General features: G+C 38.2%; 1 non-coding gene across 1 annotated transcript; it reads right to left on the bottom strand.

The window, feature by feature from the left end:
- Positions 1 to 12,025: 12,025 nt before the first annotated feature.
- LOC129656649 (U6 spliceosomal RNA) lies at positions 12,026 to 12,132 on the bottom strand. The gene has a single exon (XR_008716438.1). It is a non-coding gene; the product is annotated as a U6 spliceosomal RNA (small nuclear RNA).
- Positions 12,133 to 18,818: the final 6,686 nt, after the last annotated feature.

Raw genomic sequence — 18,818 nt, 5'->3', positions numbered from 1 at the left:
AGACACACCCTTACAACAAAGACTCACTTAACCCAAATGTCAACAGTAATGAAACTGAGAAATGCTGGTCTACAATTACTATTCATTTCTGGTTTACTGTTTAATAGGCTGTCAAATGGTATGTTTATTTCACATATGAAGAGCTAACTAAAAGAAAGGGATTCTTTTGGGAATAGGCTGAACAGGAAGAGTTGAAGGGTAGGAAAGGAACTATTTTTCTCCAGTGTCTGAGCATGTACTATATTCTGAGAGCTGCGCCTGGTACATCACTTACTTTATCACATTCAATAATTCAGATAATTTTATGAGACAAATGATTTTCCCAAACTTTATAAGCAGACTCTTCTCAACTAAACAATTAAACTTGAGGAACCTGTAGGCAGCACTATAGAGAAAATGAACTCAAGAAGTGAGACTAATATATAAGGAACTCTTGCCTAGAAAATCCCATGGACTGAGGAGCCTGGTAGGCTGCAGTCCATGGGGTCACGAAAAGTCGGACATGACTGAGCGACTTCACTTTCACTTTTCTCTTTCATGCATTGGGGAAGGAAATGGCAACCCACTCCAGTGTTCTTGCCTGGAGAATCCCAGGGACGGGGGAGCCTGGTGGGCTGCCGTCTATGGGGTCACACAGAGTCAGACACGACTGACACGACTTAGCAGCAGCAGCAATATAGAATGCTTGTCTATGACTTAATTCACAAAGCGTAATACTCTGTTTTATATGGAATCTAAAAAATAAATGAGTGTATATAACAAAACAGAAGCAGACTTGGAGATACAGAGGACAAACTAGTGGTTACCAGTGGGGAGAGAGAAGGTGAAGGAGCAAGATAGAGGTATGGGACTAAGAGAGATAAACTACTGTGTTGTTGACTTTCCAGGTGGCTCAGTGGTTAAGAACCCTCCTGCCAATGCAGGAGATGCAAGAGACACAGTTTCAGTCCCTGGGTCAGGAAGATCCCCTGGAGAAGGAAATGGCAACCTGCTCCAGTATCTTGCCTGGAGAATCCTATGGGCAGAGGAACCTGGTGGGCTATGTTCTATAGGGTTACAAAGACCAAAGTGACTTAGCATGCTCACATGCTGAACAAGTGCTGAGCAAGTCCTTCAGCCCACCTTCGAGACTGAAGAAAGAGCCTGAACTCAGGGACAGAGATGCCAAGGGTTTAAACAATTGGGGTGGGGAGCTTGCATGTCTGAAGCAAGGTCCTAGAGTGGCCCCCCACTGCCTGCAGTAGACAGCAGACTGGTCACAGCAGCAACTTTGCTTCCAGGGGCAGGGGGAGGGTAAAAGTTATAGAATTGATGTCAGCTGTGCCCATCAGTTACCAGGAAAACCAGCAGAGGAGCATGGCCCCCACCACCCCTTTGATACGCTAACCTGGTGGAGATGTTCTGATCTAACGCTAGAGCAATACTTAGCTGGGGCCCGAGGCAAGTACACAGGGAGGTCACTCTGTAAGTAGGGTGTAGGTGAAGCAGGCACTGCTAAGCTGGGGATGTAGACAGAGCAAGAGAACAGACTCCTTTTGTGGCTTGATCATACATATGTATAAAATAAATCAGCAATGAGGAAATATAGCTGTTATTTTGTAATAATTTGAAATGGAGTATAATCTATAAAAATATTGAATCACTATGTTGTACACCTGAAACTAATATAATATTGTAAATACTTCAATTAGAAAAAAGAGGTGAGGCTAGAGGACTTAAGTCACTCTGTGCGTGTGATCAGTCATGCCTGACTCTTCACAACCCCATCAACTGTAGTCCACCAGGCTCCTTTGGCCATGGGATTTTCCAGGCAAGAATACTGGAGTGGACTGCCATTTCCTACTCCAGGGGATCTTCCCACATCTCCTGGGTCTCCTGTATTATCAGGCGAATTCTTTACCACTGTGCCACCCGGGAAGCCCATGACCAAAAAAAAGAAAAAAAGAAAAAGAAAAAAAAATTCGCTCAATGAGAATCAAAGAGCAACTAAGACATAAGCTGTCACCTGTAGCCCTCAGCCTGGTGGGGCTGGCTCTTTTGCCAAGTGGTAGAAAATTCCTTTAATTGCTCAATCACGAGAACAAGTGGCTCCTCAGAGTGTAGGATGCCTCTAAGCTAGTTGCACACACATTCTGAATCCTGCCTTGATTTCTGACCTGTGGTCTGAGCCTGTGGTCTCAAGAAGACTGTTAGAGGGGAACGAAAAACACATTTGTTAATCTGGATGGCATTAGCTCTGACCACCCTGCCATGGGACAAACACTGTCAGTGCCAGGCATCTGCAAACCCACAAACACCAGGATGCTGGCATGTTTTTCTGGCTAACTAAGATGCTCTACAGTTTTCAAATTTGTAATGTGCCCACCAGATACTGGCTCTAACAGCATTCTAGGGGTTTTAGGTTTCTATCCTTTACTAGTTATCTACAAAACGACCCTAAACATGTGTTGTTCAGGTTTTATGTTACTAGTGTTCTAATTCTATAGCTGCCATATAGGAATATATTTTGGTGTTAGTGGGAGTCTCAGTCCAACACTGTGGCAATGGGTGGTCCAGAGAAGGAGAAAATGTGCAAAATTCAGTGTTTCTTCTATAAAATCACTGATTATTATTCAACTGATTTTAAAAGATTATGTTGTACCTAAAGGCCATAAGGGAAGTTGACTAAAAAGGAATACAGTCTAATCGTGTTCATATTTTCTACTCTCAATTTCTTTTTTTTTAATTGTAGTTGATTTACAATGTGTTAATTTCAGGTGTATAGATGAGTGACTCAGTTTTATATATATATATATATATTCCTTTTCATTGTCTTTTCCCTTATAGGTTATTACAAATATTGCTACTCTCAATTTCTTTTCATTAATTTGTAACTCTTATTCTTGCCTGGTCTCAGGAAAGCCTTTTCTTCTATTTTTAACATAGCTTGTCTTCAACTTCTGTATTTCTTTGGGGTTTCTGGCCTTCAGAGCACTCTATGAAAGTTCACCTATTTAAGCCTTCATCCAACCTTATAATGCCCTGCTGACTTCACTTCTTTAGATAGGACCTTATCCAGTCCTGTGTGCCAGGCTGTTCTTGCCTCCTTCTGTAGTTGAGGACTTCCCCTCACAATCAGAAGAGCACAGTTCCCCGCTCCATCCATACTGCTCATACAACTCCAACTGATCACACAAGAGATCTAGATGACCATGGACTGGCATGCTTTAGCACCGTGCTCTGGTGGTAAAGATTTGGCCTGCTAATGCAGCAGACAAGAGACGTGGGTTTGATCCCTGGGTCGGGAAGGTTGCCTGGAAGACGGCATGGCAACCCAATCCAGAACTCTTGCCTGGAGAATCCCATAGGCAGAAGAACTTGGCAGGCTACAAGTTCATAAGGTTGCAATGAGTCGGACCTGACTGAAACAACTTAGCACACATACACACACCTCAGCAAGTCTTCTTCACTGAAGATCTACTGCAGTCCAGGAATTCTCCAGCTGCTATCTTTCTAAGTGGCTCTTCACCCTCATTCATCACGTAGCTAGCCTACTTTGTCTTTTTTTTTTTCTTTTTCTCAAAATTGTAATCAATTTTTGAATGGAGCACAATAGTTCTAAAGCTTATCTTTGAGTCCCATCAACATTTTATCATATGAGAACATGATTTGAGAGATGTGAATGCAATTTATTGAAAATCTAAAGACACTGTCACCTGCACATCAATGAATACATTGCAAACAGGTAAAAAGTGAAAAGGAAAAAAAAAAAAACAAACCTCTAGGCTTCTTGGACTTTAAAAGGCAAGCTTTTTCTTCTTTTCAACAACCCGCTAAATGAAAATGTGAAAGGGAAATTAGGTGGTTTAAGCTGTTGCAAGTTTCTTTTAAACTGAATCCGTGGTAAGAAAAAAGTAAATGAGTAGTGAATACAGTTAATTATACCTCTGAACAAAATTGGTGGCTGCCGACAGAAGTGTGATTTGAAGGATTCCAGAAATACACATACATCTAAAAAACAAATCTCCCTCTTCTAGTCTATTAGTGTTTTTAATGTCATTATTAGAGGGCCGTGTATAGTATACAGATTAAAATGTAAATACCCCTGGTAAATAAATGAATTAAATGGTTTTGATCATAATCATATTTATAAGACTCGGGGGGGGGGCAGGTTGTAATGCAAAGGGATGTCACTATGGAAATGATACATTTGGATAAGTGGGGAGCGGGGAAGGCTGAGGCACAGCTGAAGGAAGTAATGCCAGTACTCGGTGGTGTCGTTGCGAGAGGGGAGAGTATACAGGGCCTCGGTAAATAGGGAAAGGTGTGAAGGAGGAGCTATCAAGAAAGAGAAATGAGTGAAAACAGCAAGGTGCAAACACCTAATTCACAATTTTCCATAGTCTGGAAAAGTATTCTTCTGCACAGCTTTCCCCTTCTGTCTGACATTGAGCCTCTGAGAGTTTCTAAAAAAAGAACACTTTTCCTCCAACTCCTCTTAATACTCTGCTTAAACCCAGCTTAGCACAGTGCCTTTCACGTAGTAAGCACTCAATAAATATTTGATTGATTGATACTCTCCTGTCAGCTTATGTGTCCTGCAACTAACACCACATCTCAAGAGGCTCTAAAGGCGAAGTAGGAAAATGCTCACGTTAAATGTGCAGGAGACAAATGCATTCCCACAGTTAATGGTATGCAACCACACAACTGGGTCCATACAGTGGGCCAGCACACCACAACTGCTATTTATATAGTTTATTAAGATGGATGAAAAGCAAATGCAGTCTTACTTCTCCTGGGAATAAATAGCAAGAGAGCTTCCCAGCATAGGTTGCTGTGGTTAGAAAAACAGGTTTAATAATCCTACGTCACAGATGTAAGGTCCTAGCTATTAGAGAATTACAGTACGCAAATGCATTCTAAGTCAATGAACAACAAAGCTTGGACTCTTGAAATGATCCACCCAATCCATATCCTAGTCACAGTGAAATGTACCAAGAGTCACTAAATCCTAGGTGGTTACATATGGAAGGCTCCGAAAGGAATACTGCCTTTCATATGCTTTTGCATTATGCTCTTTGGGAAGTTCCATACATTTTTTTTTTTTCCTCGAACAGTACAAATGAAACTGTAAGCTGCTGTTAGTGAATAAAACCAGATTGCTCTGGGCACAGAGCCACACCAATCCAGGCCTAATGTGTCAAACAGAACTGAGCTTGGTAGGTAGTCTCTGCCGAGCAAGAAACTTAAGCTAAAGAGAGGAGAAGCCTAAAGATATTTTACTTATGCAAATCACTCTTGCTACAGAGTTGAAAGAGAATGGCATTGAAACATGTATATTATCATATATGAAACGGATCGCCAGTCCAGGTTTGATGCATGAGACGGGGTGCTTGGGGCTGGTGCACTGGGATGACCCAGAGGGATGGGATGGGGAGGGAGGTGGGAGGGGGATTCAGGATGGGGAACACATGTACACCCGTGGAGGATCCATGTCAATGTATGGCAAAACCAATACAATATTGTAAAGTAATAAACCTCCAATTAAAATAAATAAATTTATATTAAAAAAAAGAAAGGACTATAAGAGGTTCAGGGCAGAAACAGATCAGTTAGGGACAGTACTGCAATAAAGCAAGCAAGCTCTGGAAATGGCTTAAACTAAAGTGGTAGCAGTGGAAGTCATAGTAAATGGTAAGAATTCCAGATAGAGTCTACAGGTAGATCAGAGAGAATCTGCTACTGAATTGAAAGTGTGATAGAAGAGAGAAACAATAACAGTATTTCTGTCCCTGACCAATCGGATGAATAGAGGTGCTATTTATTACATGGAAGTGCAAAGTTCAATAAGAAAACCAGCTGAAATCATTTTAGTTAAAAAGCCTTTCAGACATTTAAGTGGGGATGTCAAGTAGACACATGGACTTACTAAACCTCTCTGGATTTGAGAGGTTTAGACTGGATATGTAAATTTCGGAGTCATCAGCATAAAGATTTTGTTTAAAAGTGTGAGAATAGATTACATCATTAGGTGGTGAGTGTTAGTAGAAAAGAGAAAGTGTCTAAGACCTGACCCTGGGACACTTCAGATTCAAATCTTGGCCGTATTGATGGAGTTTGCCAGAGGATCATTATGAGAAGCATTCTGGGACCACTGACTAATATAGAACCAAGAGACCATTGTGGGACAGGACTATTTTTACAGATAGAAAATCAACTATGTTAAAAACTCTTATATCCTCTAAATAAGCACTTTATTATTTATAGTATATACATGGGGAAAGTTGAATAAAGAATCAAACAATTACTCTATAAATAGTTACTAGATGTTATTAATCTGTTTAGTCAACCCACAATCCTCCAAATATTTTTTTTTTAATTTACTTTTTCTTTTACAAGAGAATTTGGGGATTTAAATGCCTTAATTCTCTACTTCATTGTGCTTGGTATAAATCCAGAGCCTCCATAGCCAAAATCAAAGAGTTGATCTGCTCATTATTTGATTCATTTGAGTTGCTCAAGTCAAGAAAACTTTTAACTGGAACATATAATTTTGCCTTAAAGCTTAACCCTATGCTATTTTCCTATGTTTATAAAATCCTGGAAATCATATACCCATCTTACATGATTTAAGAATCTAAGTAATCAGAATGCACAGCTTTGGACACATAGAAGAGTATTAATCTCTTTGAGATAATGTTGATGCAAATAAATGGATGAAGGAAGAAACAGATAAATAAACATACATTACAAAAATCATTCCTAATGATTAATATACATCAAGATCAATGAAACAGGTAGTTTCTATGACCTTATCTTAATGAAAAGAACTGAACTTTCTGGGGCACACACCTAGCTGTGATTCATCTACACCACTATGCTTGTTAGTAAGCCCATAAAACTCATGCCAGATAAAGATTCAGAAACCATCCCTTTGATTACACCAATACTTTGATTAAAAACCCTACGGAGACTAAAATCAGTAAGATGGTAAGATAGGAAGACTTAGACACACTTTTTTCCCCATGAGCACACCAATTCAACAATACATGGATTCTGCAACCAGAATACACACCAGTTCAACAACAATACATAGGCTACACATAAAACATTTCAACCTTTTCAGATGGTGCCCAAGGAACTGGTTTCTAACTTGCCCATTTCTGATTACTGATGGGATCCTCCATACACTAGACCCTTGGGGGCTACAGAGAACAAACATGACAGTTTGAACTAGTGAGTGGACACTGGCCACAGAAGGAGTCCTGTTTCAGTACAGAGCAAGCAGATAAGGGAGGAAAAAACCCAGCTCCCAGATTTTCCTTGGGGAAGGAAAGTGCTGAACCTCATATCAAAAATTCAAATATTTTCTGGAGATTTCCCATGGAATAGTTTCTGTCTCAGAGTGCTAATGAGATCCAACATATTCTAGATACTTGAGAGCCACTGAGAAAAAAGAAATTGGTTTGAACAAGAACAAAAGAGCACTGTAAAGCCCCTTGCTCCCCGACCCAATGTATGGCATTTATTGAACCTATCAGGGAAATAATCTGGGGCCATTAAGAATAAAGATGGCAGTTTAGACTGGCATGAAGATTTGAAAGACCCACAGAAGTTGTAGCCAGGATGATTTGTAAAGGTCTTCTATACGTGGTCAACATGTAAAGATTGGGAGAGGAGGCACTTTTTTCTAAAGCATAAATACCTACACAGAATCAAAGAAAACGAAATAATTGGGAAACACAATCCCAACAGAGGAACCAGATCCAGAAACTCACTCTACTAAAACAGAAGTATATGAATTACCTTAATATTTTTTCAAAAAAAACTTCACAAAAATGTTCAGTGAGCTCAGAAGAACAATGCACAAAGTGAAAATTTCAAGAAAATTTAGTGAAAAGTACTAAACAGAAATCATGGAGTTGAAGAATAAAATAACTGATCTGAAAAAATTCAATAGAGAGGTTCAACAGCAGACTAAAGAGTAAAAAGACTCAATGAACCTGAAGATAGGACATTTGAAATTATCCACACAGGCACCAAAAAGATGAAAAAAAAAAAAAAAGTAAGGGGTTTATTATTCCAAGCAGACCAATATACACATTGTAGAAGTCCCAGGAGAAGAAGGGGGAGAAAAAAGATAAGAAATCTATTCAAAGAAATAAAACCTCATCAAATCTGGGGAAGGAAGTGTACATCTAAATCCAAGAAACCCAAAATATCCCAAGTAAAATGAGCTCAAAGAAATCAGTGATACATATAATCAAATTTTCCAAAGATAAAGACAAAAGGTGAATTTTAAAATGCAAGAGAAAACAGTTTGTCATGACACAGGAAGTCCCATAACACTATCAGTGGATATTTCAGCAGAAACGCTACAAGTCAGAAAGGAATGGGATAATATAGTCAAATTACTGATAGAAAAGGAAAACTGCCAATCTAGAATATTATGCCTGGCAAAACTGCCCTTAAACAATGAAGGAGAGGTGAAGACTTTCTTAAACAAAAACTAAAGGAGTTCATCACCACTAGAAATGCTTCACAAGAAATACCAAAGGGTATTCTTTAATTTGATATGAAAGGACACTAAAGGGAAACACCATAGCTTTAGAAAGTATAGTTGAACTTTGAGCAATGTGGAGGTTAGAAGCATTAACCCCTGTGCAGTCAAAAATCCACACAAAACTTTACAGTCAGTCCTCCATATCTGTGGTTCAGCATCTGCAGATTCAATACTGTGAAGTATAGTACAAAATTCATGTATAACTGGACCCATACACTTCAGACTGGTGTTGTTCAAGGGTCAACTATATAAAACTTGTTGGTAATGGTAAATATATAGACAAATACAGAATACTGTATTACTATAATTGTGGTTGACAAATCAGTTTTAATTCTAGTGTAAAAATCAAAAGAAAAAAGTACTAAAATAACTATAATAAAAATATGTTAATGGTACACAGAACACTATATACATATGAAATACAAATTAGATGTAAATTGTAAAGTTCATAACAAAGTTTAGGGGACATTAGTGAAGTATATAATTAATAAAGTATGTGATTGATGACAAGTTGATAATAGCTTCAAAAAGGCTGTTATAACTATAAGATATTTTATGTAAGCTCTATGGAAACCACAAAGAAAATAGCTATAAACACAAAAGAAAGAGAGAAAGGAATCACAGCATATAAATCCAAAAAAAAAAAAAAATCAACAAGACACAAAGAAAGACAGGAAAAGAACAAAAGAACTATAAGACAGATAGAAACCAGTTAATAAATGGACAATTGTATATCCTTCCCTTTCAATAATTACTTTAAATGGAAATGGACTAAACCTCTCAATGAAAAGAAATAGAAAGGCTGAATGAATTTTTAAAAACAAGATTTAGATACTGGATGCTTGGGGCTGGTGCACTGGGACGACCCAGAGGGAGGGTATGGGGAGGGAGGAGGGAGGAGGGTTCAGGATGGGGAACACAGGTATACCTGTGGCAGATTCATTTCGATATTTGGCAAAACTAATACAATATTGTAAAGTTTAAAAATAAAATAAAATTAAAAAAATAAATAAAAACAAGATTTAGCTATATGCTGTGTATAAGATATTTATTTTAACTATATCTGAAAGACACAGATAATGACATACATAGGCTGAAAGTGAAGGAACGGGAAAAGATTTTCCACGCAAATGTTAGCCAAAAGGGAGTAAGAGTGATTATATTTATAGCAGAAAAAAAATAGACAAAGTCAAAAATTGTCACAAGAGACCAAAAAGTATATTATGCAATAATAAAAGATCCAATTCTTTAAGATATAAAAATTATAAATATATAGGTACCCAACATCAGAGCACTGAAATATATAAAGCAAACATTGACAGACTGAAGAGAAAAATAGACAACAATAATGGTTGGAGACCTCAATACTCTACTTTCAAAAATGGACAGAACAGCTAGATAGAAAATTAACAAAGAAACAGCAGACTTATGGCAAACTATAGACTTAATGAACCTAATAGACATGTAGAACATTTCACACAATAGTATCAGAATTCACCTTTTCCTCAAGTGCACGTAAGATTCTCCAGTATCAATGATATGTTACAAAATAAACTTTAATATAGGAATATTGAAATTATACCAATTATCTTTTATGACAACATGGAATGGAACTAGAAATCAACGAGTGTCAATGAGGATGTGAAAAACTGAAACCCTTGTACACTCTTATTGGAAATATAAGATTTTTGTGGCTACTACTGAAAACAGTATGCTGCTGCTGCTGCTGCTAAGTCACTTCGGTCTAGATATTTCTCAAAAATTAAAAAAAAATGGAATTACAATAAGATCTAGTAATCCCACTCCTGGTTTATATCCAAAGAATTTAAATCAAGATTTCAAAATGGTATCTGTACTTCCAGTTCATTACAACACTATTCACAATGCTCAAGATGTGGAGACAACCCAAATGTCTATTGATGGATGAAAAGATTAAGAAAATGACATATACATACGATGAATATTATTCAGCCTTTAAAAAGAAAGACATACTGCAATATGCATCAAAATGGATAATGAGTGAGTGAAGTCGCTCAGTCATGTCCGAATCTTTGCTACCCCGTGGACTGTAGCCCACCAGGCTCCTCTGTCCATGGGATTCTCCAGGCAAGAATACTGGAGTGGGTTGCCATTTCCTTCTCCAAAATGGATAATGGTCAATCACAAAAGGACAAATACTGCATGATTCCATACAGATTATCTAAAAGTCATCAAACAGGAAACTTCCTGGATAGTCCAGTGGTTAAGACTCTGTGCTTCCAATGCAGAGGGTGCAGGTTTGATCCCTGGTCAGGGAACTAAGATCCCAGATGCCACACAGCATAGCCAAAAAAGAAAAGAAAAGACTTTTTTAAATATAAATAAATAAATACAAGTAATCAAACAGAAGCTGAGAGTAGAATGATAAGGGCTGAGGAGAGGGAGAAACAGAAGCTGTTAATTAATGAGTATAAAGCTTTAGATATGCAAGATGAATAAGTTACAGAGCCCTACTGTATAATGTCAAGCCTATAATTAACAGTATTGCATTGTACACTTAAACATTTATTGGGAGTTGTTGTTTAGTTGTGTCCAATTCTTTTGCTACCCCATAGATTGTAACCCCCCAGGCTCCTCTGTCCAAGGGATTTCCCATACAAAAATACTAGAGTGGATTGCTATTTCCTTCTCTAGGGGATCTTCTCAACCCAGGGATTGAACTCGCATCTCCTGCATTGCAAGTGGATTATTTACTGCTGAGCCACCTGGGGAAGCCCTTATTGAGAGTAGATCACATGTTATATATTCTTATCACAACAAAATAAAAATTAATGTTTTTTTTTAAAAATCCATTGACTTCTTCCTACCTCCTACTTTTTTTTTTTAACTTTACAATATTGTATTGGTTTTGCCATATATCAAAATGAATCCGCCACAGGTATACATGTGTTCCCCATCCTGAACCCTCCTCCTTCCTCCCTCCCCATACCATCCCTCTGGGTCATCCCAGTGCACCAGCCCCAAGCATCCAGTATCATGCATCGAACCTGGACTGGCGACTCGTTTCATATATGATATTATACATGTTTCAATGCCATTCTCCCAAATCATCCCACCCTCTCCCTCTCCCACAGAGTCTAAAAGACTGCTCTAAACCTCTTCTAACACTAAGTTCACATTATGTACTTAATTGCTCAGTCGTGTCTGACTCTTTGTGACCCCATGGACTAGCCCACTGGGCTTCTCTGTCCATGGCGATTCTCCAGGCAAGAATACTGGCATGGGTTGCCATGCCCTCCTCCAGGGGATCTTCCCAACCCAGTGATCAAATCCAGGTCTCCCACATTGCAGGCAGATTCTTTACCATGTGAGCCACCAGGATAGTCCATGTTATATAGATACTTAAATATACCTTTTTACCTTCAGTTTTTAAATATGCCTTTTTACTTTCAGTTTTTCCCATTCCTTTTTTGTTGTTTTTTTTTTTTTAATTGGGCTCTTAAAAAGATGGAATGCTTCATGAATTTCCACGTCATCCTTGTGCAGGAGCCATGCTAATCTTCTCCGTATTGTTCTAATTTCAGTAAATGTGCTGCCCAAGTGAGCACCTACCTCCTACTTGCATGCTTAGTCACTCAGTCATGTCGACTCTGCGACCCTATGGACTGTAGCACGCCAGGCTTCTCTGTCTATGGCATTTTCCAGGCAAGAATACTGAAATGGGTTGTCATTTCCTCCTCTAGAGGATCTTCTGAGCCAAGGATTGAATCTGCATCTCCTAAGTCTCTTGTATTGACAGGCAGATTCTTTGACTTAAGTTCAAATGTTTTGACCTAGTGTTCAAGACTCTCTGTAATCCACTGATACCTTTCTTCATCTTACTTGACTCCCACTATTCCTCTGGATGACTGCTTTCCTGATGTCACTGTCTACTCATTATCTCTGTCTCACCTTCAGCTTTGCTGTGTCATTACGTTTACACACACCATTCTATGCTCCACTGCAATAACCTTCCTATTCAGCTCCATCTATACACATTTAATGTTTCTCAAGGTCAAATCTAGGCCTTTTTTATGCACAAAATCTTTTCTGAGCATCACAAATGGTGCAATATTTCCTTACCCAAATGCTGGCAGCACAGTAACTATGCTCTTTTCAAGACTTCTGTCACTTTCTATCTTGACCTATATATATTTCCCGTGTAAGACACTAACCTCCTTGAAAATAAAATTCAACTCTACTTCATATTTGTTTCATCTTAAGTGATACAAATAGTGCTCCGAGCATACTGAGTACTGAAAAAGACATTTATTTGGTGAATAAAGCCATCCTGGAGAACCAAACATAAGGAATGTGTTGAACAGAACAGCTACTAATAGAAAATAATTTATGTTCAGCCTTGGCAAACAGATAGATACATAAGCCGTGTTTGTGAGCAATAATTTTTTTCCTCAGAAACTTCTTTAACTTCTTCAACCATCTTCAGTCCAAAAAAAAAAAAAATTAGGTCATCTGTGCATCCTACTTAGCAGTTGTGATAGCCAAAAACAATAAATAAGCTATTTTAAATTCCATGTGTGCTTTCCTATAGGCACAGCCTAAATGTTATAAACAAAGAAGCTTAAATTCACACTGGTGCACCCTTCTTTCAGCACCCATTACTACCATTTCATTACTACTGGAGGGCTCCTCAAACATAAGAGGAGGGCTTCAGATCACAAAAATCATCCAAGTAAACAGTCACTTTGATGTAAGGAGTTATTGACCACTGTGTGTTTCAACAACGTATACGACCATCACACAAAGCCTTGGTGTAAAAATTAATAGCCACTGGTTCCTTTCTTTTCCTTTCTCTCCTCCTTCACCTTTTCCCTGCCCTGCCCTCTCACCTTTTCTTGCCAAGGAGGCTTGCAGAAGGATTTCCTTACCTCTATTGTATTTGTTATTTTCCATCTTCTCATTTGGAAGAGAGGCTTGCTAAGATCTTGTTTTAAATTTTGTGTTGGACCATGGTGGGTCACTGGTTGAAGCGGAACAAAGTGAAATCCAGTCTGGAAAATGATAATGCTGCTTTCCAACTTCTCATCACTGCATTTTCTGCCCGCCTTGGCTCCAGAAAATTCTCCAGTTATTTCCTTTTGGCAGCACCACTTTTGTGCACTTAATAAATCTGGACTTATGAGGGCGTAGAGTAGCCTTCCCAACATTTTTTTTAATGTTATGGACATTGCTGTTTCCCTTCGGGAGAGCTAAGTAAAACACCTCCTGCTCTTTGTAATTTCTGGCTCTGCTGGCAGTTTCAGCTTTTGCTGCTCTTTGTGCTGCTTCATGACAGGCAGAGTAAGGGTTCATCTACCCAATACGATTCAACAGGGTCCAAGGGAGTCCTGAGGCCCAAAATTCCTTCTCTCCTAGAAGCCAATCAGCTTCACCCTTTAGATGTATTGGGTGCTTCAAGTCCCCACATTAGTATTTATCACCACACATCATTTAACTCAAATGTCCCTTTCTCCATGAAGCCTCTCATAATTTCCTTGGCTCATTTTAGCTTCTGCTTCAGATATAATAAATCAACCTTGCATCTTAATTCTAAATTAAAACGGAAAATCATATTCTATTATGCAATTAGTTGTTTTACGTTTCTGTCTCCCCTGATGAACGGTGAAAGTCTCAGAGGTTAGAACCATATCTTATTAATCTTTGTTTCCCCAGCCTGTGTCACATAACAGAGGAGCAATTAATGTTCCATGAATGAATATAGTGCCTGAGATCCTACCATACATCATTCCTTTGGACTCTTTTTCTACAAAGCTTCTTCTTAAATGCAAATCCTCTTGGGTAGAATATCATGGCATAATACTAATTCAGTGATTATTATTGGTAAACTATTAAAGCATTCCTCTTGACAGGGACCAGGATCAAGATGAAAACCCTGGGGGCTGGAGAGTATGCCAGAGGATGATTTAAAAGGGAGAGAAAAGGTTCATAAAGGGAGGCATCAAAGATTATCTACTTGATGATTTCAGTTTTTAGGCCAAATCTATCTTTCAGCTCGAGGCTCGTTTACTGCAGAAAATTATGCTTTCAAAATGTTTGCCCATAGAGGATGTAGGAGTTGACTGTCACAATTAATCCAGAGATGCATTTGTAACTGCAATATAATAGGGTACATGAAATCTTGCCTAGAGCCAATACGTCTTTAGGCTGGAACTCAATAATGATGCGCCTATAAAAAATGTTCCAGCTCTTACCAAAAACTCTGGCAAGCTGAGGGGCTCTTTTCACAGCCAGCCCTCTGGGTTCTCCAGTGACTCAATGTATCCCTGCTACACCCCAGCTCATTAAGCTGCTGGGTTATACAGACAGACATTAATTACTCAGAATTAAGTGCCTGCTTGTAAATGCTTATTTTGGATAATTCAGAAGGTTATTTTAAAGAAGTACCATTAACTGCCTAGCAATTTTGACTTGTGTTCAAAAAGCTTAACTTGGGAAGGCCAGTCCCTCCAGTTGGATGACAATTCAGTAAAAAGACATCACACTTGACTCAACTGGTTTGCTTTCCAGTCTTCCTGACTCTCTTCTCTGGAGGATCCTTAGCATCTGAGAAGACTGTGTCTCCAAAGATTCATTTACTTACCTATACCAGCACCCCTAAAAAAATGTCTGAATAAATACCTGAATCACTCTCCCACTGGCTGCTGTGCTGTTGGCACAGCTTTTCTAAGCAGCCACATTATGGTAGTTACAATAGAAAGCTTACTTAAAAAGCAAGATAAAGTATATGAAACTCTGTCCATACACTGCCCATCAGCACAGCTACTTGCTTTGATACCAGCAGGCTTTTCAAGACCATGGAGATTTAGGTGCTTGAGCACAACGTTTTTAAACCATCAAATTTATATATTATTTTAATTTTTTGCCCAAAAGGTACATTTTTAAAATTAATATCTGCATCCAATTTAAAATTTTCCTATTAGATGGTTCCTCCCCTACATCCACCCCTTGCCAAGATATTGACATTAAGAGTAGTATCTGGGAATTAAATCATAAAATCCACATATCACAATAAAGATCTTAATCACCTTGATGAGATGATGGTTTCCAAGACCAGGAGACTCTACTGTAAACCTGGCAATGGCTATATGCACTACAGCATTACAATCACAGAGCTCTTATCTTGGGAGTTCCGTGGTGGTCTAGTTGTTAGGATTCAGCACTTTCATTCCCATGGCATGGGTTCAATCCCTGGTGGGGAAACTGAGATTCTTCAAGCTGCATGGGGCAGCCAAAAAATAAACAATAAATAAATAAATAAAATGTTCTTACCTTCCTACTTTACTTTTGACATTTTGCTTTTTGTACCTCAGTTTATGCCTCTTTAAGATGGTAACAACTCGATCTCATAGGATTGTTTGGGGTATCAATGAAAGGATGCGCTTAGCATAAGGTCTAGTTCATAACAGGCACTCAATAACTGTTAGGAATTATTGCTATCCATTGAAAAAATAAGTATTTACATTAAACACCAATGTGTACCTTGTACTATGAATGAAAAGGGCATAAATCATGAAATTTCAGAACACAAGAGATAAAGAAAGGCATCTAGTGGAGAGGGGAAATCCAGACAATGAACAAGGAACTGGAAACCAGAATGATGTCAGACTTTCTCAACCAAGACCAGTGAAGCTATAAAAAAATGGAAGAATGTCTTAAAAATTTGGAAAGAAAAAGTGATTTTCAACTTGGAATTCTGTGTAGAAACAATCTAATTATCCAGGGTGATAGGAAAATGATACATTAGTATCAATATCCTCAGAGAGAAAACACAAGATAATGCATTTGTAAAACAAAAATAGGATGCCATGAAAAGGGATGAATGTGAAAAAAGATAAAGAGAGAAAGAATTCTTGAAAAACTTTTAAGAAAGTTAATATAATAATTCAAAAATAAGGTCTAAAATATACAGTCAAGAAAATATCTCAAAAATAGGGGAAATAATAAGTTAAAATTAATGACAATAGAAGATAAAAGAAAAGTAGCCAAGTCAGAAAAAAACATCCAACTAATAGTAGCTCCAAAGAAACAGAAGATAGAAAAGGAGGGAAATAAAATTATCAAGCAAAAATTACAGCTTCTCAGAACTGAAAGACATGAGTTTCCAGATGAGAACATTCTATCCTGTGCTTTACTATGGGTGACAAAAAAAAAAAAATTCTATGAATGAAGAAAGTATATAATCAGAAAAATTCAGAAGCATTGCAAGAAAAAAAAAAACCAAATGACATACAATTGCAAATCAAAATGATGTCAGATAACCTAATATAACTACTGGAGACAGGAAAATAGAATAATGGAATGATGGATGTTTAGGTGCATAACTGGCCTGTCCATCTAGTATAAGAAGAGGCACATGTTCAGAGCTATGGGTGAAATTTTTTATTTCTTTCACACCTTTTTAGATATACCTACCAAGGATTCATTCCAGCAAAAGAATGCATGCTCCAGTTAAAAAAAAAATGGAATGAGATTTATAACTCAGGAGATAGGAATTCCATTATAATTTAATGACAAAGAAAAGTCCTATTTTGACAGATGAAGAAATTCCAAGAATAGAGCAGTGAAGCAGGCCCATTATTAAAGGTAAATGGGATCAAAAGGGTAGATGATTTCAGGAGACTTGGGGGAACTGAAAAGGAAAGTGAAATTGACATTATGATTGTTTGAGCTTTTGTAAATAAAATTAAAAGGCAGCTGGCAGATCTATTGAAACATTTGGGAAAAATTAGATAGACACATAGAAAACCAAGCAAATGAAAACTAAAACAACCTAACTTTAGATTATGATTTCTAAATGCTGCTGCTGCTGCAGTCAATCTGAATGCAAACCTATTCAAACCTGGCGACAAAGCCTATGTTCTTTGGATGAGAAGTGAAAGTGTTAGTTGCTCAGTCGTGCCAACTCTTGGTGACCCCATGGACTGTAGCCTGCCAGGCTCCTCTGTCAATGGAATTTTCCATCAAGAATACTGGTGTAGGTTGCCATGCCCTCTTCCAAGGGAATCTTCCCAATCCAGGGATCAAACCCGTGTCTCCTGCATCTCCTGAATTGCAGGCAGATTCTTTACTGCTGAGTCACTAGGGAAACCCTATAATTTCTAAATACCATTCCCCAATAAGAGGAACCAAAACCCTTGGAGAAATGGCTGATTCTAGGGCAAAGTGGATAAATACAAGATGACACTGGATCATCTTATAGTGCCAAAAAGTGGGGAAGTGCTCAAAAAACATAAGCATGGAAGCACGTCAAAGGGATGCAGGAGTCAACCTGGAAGATATCCCAATAGCCAAAGCTGGAACAATTTGAGCAAGAAAATAAATAACCTAATATAGAATGATAATCCAAAGTATAAAATAGAAGTCCATGGACTCATACTGACATAAATAAGTGACTGAGTAAATACATGAAAGAGAAGAGAAGAAATCCAAACAGTTTATATAAATATAGTTCTCCCTTCCAGGAGGTGAAGAGTAGTTATATCCTTCCATGGGTGTAAACCAGGCTTTGTGATTTGCTTCCAAAAAATAGAATGCTGGGGAGGGGGACAATAACTTTACCCCGGAAAATACTGGTGAACACTACCTTGGCCAGGTGGTTAATATTAGCACCACCAGTGATGACTCATGTTGATAGCGTGAATCCGCTGATATGACAATGAAAAGGGCATTCATCACTGTATCTGTTCTTCCCAAAACACTATAACCCCAATCTAATCATTAAAAAAAAATCAAACAAACCCATGTTGAGAGGCATTTTACAAAACACTCAACTAGTACAACTCAAAATTCTCAAGATCGTGAAAAGCAAGGAAAAACTAAGAAACTGTGACAGACCAGATGAGACTAAGGAGATGTGGCACTGAATACAATATGGCACCCTGAATGGAATTCTGAAACCGAAAAAAAGACCGCCGTCTCTGGGATTCTCCAGGCAAGAACACTGGAGTGGGTTGCCATTTCCTCCTTCAATGCATGAAAGTGAAAAGTGAAAGCGAAGTCGCTCAGTAGTGTCCGACTCTTAGCGACCCCATGGACTTCAGCCTACCAGGCTCCTCCGTCCATGGGATTTTCCAGGCGAGAGTACTGGAGTGGGGTGCCATTGCCTTCTCCCCAGTGAAAAAATGAATGAAATCCTAATAAAGTTTGAAGTTTACTTCATAGCAATATACCAACATTGGTTTCTGTGTTCTGATAATGTATCATGATAATGTAAGATGACATTATATTATGGAAG

The sequence above is a fragment of the Bubalus kerabau genome, chromosome 6 (genome assembly GCF_029407905.1).
Source record: "Bubalus kerabau isolate K-KA32 ecotype Philippines breed swamp buffalo chromosome 6, PCC_UOA_SB_1v2, whole genome shotgun sequence".
Classification (NCBI taxonomy): domain Eukaryota; kingdom Metazoa; phylum Chordata; class Mammalia; order Artiodactyla; family Bovidae; genus Bubalus; species Bubalus kerabau.
The sequence above is the reverse complement of the archived record's forward strand: the minus strand, read 5'-3'. Positions and strand labels throughout refer to the sequence as shown.